Below are 2626 nucleotides of genomic sequence, written 5' to 3'. Positions count from 1 at the left end.
GACATCTGGCGATGGTTACGCTACCGTATATACACACATATGCATAGAAACAGTTGATACATCTATGCATGTATAATTCATAAAAATCTATCGATTGAATATACACAATGTATAGCCATGCATTATGATTTTGTACTGTAAGACATTTTCGCATATGAAAAATTTGCTTTATGCCCTGCAGTTTTTATGATACAAGAGGCCGAGGGGAATCATCTGCTTAAATTATGCGTTAATAATTTTTTTTTTTTGATTGTCCATTTACTGTCTGTGGTCTATTTGTGTCATTATTTCTGTTTCAAAGATGATATTAATTGCTTACATGGCAGGTTAATAGCCTGTTTTTATTGGTTGTGCAACCTATGGGCGATTTATTGTCATCGTTTTAGCACCTTTAGTGAGATACCCAATGATAATGTCTTGCAATGTTGAAGTACTGCAGATTGTCTCCCGAGAAATGTTCCACGTTTACCTCATTCAGTGACGAAAGAGGTTTTAGGTCCAAATCAGACACATGATTAAGCATGCTCTCACAATATTAATTATGTATAGGACGATGCTTTATCATGTTTAGATGATCCTGCATTCATTTTCTGTCTGCGGGTTGTGTTCCCAAGGTTGTAGGTTGTAGGTTTATATTTCGGAAATTCTTTAAATGATATCATGCCTACGTGGCGGGCCAGCAATTATTTAGACGTACAATTTTTAAAACGTTATAATTATTATATATTAAGGTAAGCCTACATAAATCGTGAATAAAGTGAATTATGAATTACTGTATATAATTCGATTTTGCCCACTGCACGTAAAAAATTAAAATAAACTATCAATGTTTGCCGTTTCTGTCTCTACATATCATTACCACAAAACCATGACTTAGAGATTTATACATGCGGCCAAGCTGTCTGAGAAAACCTTAGTGGGGAGGTGTGATGTTCACTAGACTATGAATTACGACTGCATGTTTGCCTTGGACGCATCATAATTTCACACAAGACTATGATATTCTTCTGCATTTACAACGAAACCTAATTAGATAAGCTGGAAATCGTTTTTGCTTGCGTTATCACTGAGACGATACACTTCTATCTGCATATATGGATTTGTGAGATAGATCTTGGAGTTTTTAAGAAGAGCTGACTAAATGCACAATGTATCTAATTATATAAATGTATATAAAGTTGGTTTGCTGCGTAGCACTGTAAACACAATATACACAAATAAATAAATGATAATAATGTTATCCTTTATTTGTTTATACATGTTTAGGCATATATATATATATATATATATATATATATATTTATATATTGAAGAATAGGCCTATATATTCAAATTAGGTTTGCTGCCTAGCACCGTAAACATAATATAAACAAGTGAATAAATAATAATAACAGGGCTCAAATTATGAACAAGGCATCTTGTCCCTAATTTGAGCACTGCTAGGCCTATTATAATTTATATATTTGTATACAGGTATAGGCACATGGTAGTAACAAGGTACTGCGTAATTATAAAAGCACATGATAGTAATGGTGTGGAGATACACCTCCACTTGAGATAATAATAAATGAATGAGAAAAAAGTATTGTATATAACTGCGTACGTTAATTAATACTCGGTAGAAAATAATGCGTAATTTCCTGTTAGATTATGTATTAATATTTATTTTTTTGTTTACATGACAGGTATTCAGCGCATGCGCAATCATTAATTCAGGTAAGTTCATTTTGTAAATTATGAAAATTCTTACAAGAACGATCAGCAGATAGGAGACTAACTTTCCAGATCAATACGGTCGATCATTTTTTTTAAATAATTGCACGATAACTAAACAAGTGAAGATCACGAATCAATAACATCAATGGAGGAATGATACGGTACGAATCAGCCAGGGGCATCGCAGACCTAATCGATTTGCTCAAACACAAGTATCATTCAGAATTATATCTCAATTATAACTTATATTATTCATGTACTGGTTAACTATGACGTAATGCGGGTTTTAAATCGGTTTAAAAGACAACATTTTGATAATGATTTTATGTGTTTTTATTCCCATTGAACTGTGACTGAGAACATTATGTAAAATATTTCTTCGTTAAATAGCAAAAATAACTGACTTTTTGTTTAATTTTATTTTTCCAATGCAACATTCTAATTAATAACGTAGACAATGATCTATTATATGCCCACTATATTTTAGTTTATTGGAATATTTTGAAATCCAATCACTCGTGTTTATACAACCTTTTAGGAAAAACAGAGTGTTATGGCACAAATTCAGTCATCGATGGGGAATATTCCGTAGGCTCAAATGGAGAAACTTGCAGGATTGACAAAGAGCCTACAGGCTCAAAATATAAATGCCATCTTGAACCAAACGCAACGTCATCCGATTTGCCTGATGCCTATCTTAATGTTGTGTCCATTGCAAGCATCACAGGTAAGAGCATGATGACGGTGTATTTTTTGCATTACCTCGTGCGTACGTAGATCTATGCACGTGCATGTAGTCATCAGCAAAATGATGCTTAAGTTATGGACTATCCTCCTATCTTCACCTTTACTTTTACCTTTTTAGTCAAGTATGCTTTTTATTTATACACTATATATATATATATATATA

This window comes from Anneissia japonica, unplaced genomic scaffold (genome assembly GCF_011630105.1).
Source record: "Anneissia japonica isolate Jap-2015-1 unplaced genomic scaffold, ASM1163010v1 scaffold3032_len512176_cov184, whole genome shotgun sequence".
Taxonomy (NCBI): Eukaryota; Metazoa; Echinodermata; class Crinoidea; order Comatulida; family Comatulidae; genus Anneissia; species Anneissia japonica.
The sequence above is the reverse complement of the archived record's forward strand: the minus strand, read 5'-3'. Positions refer to the sequence as shown.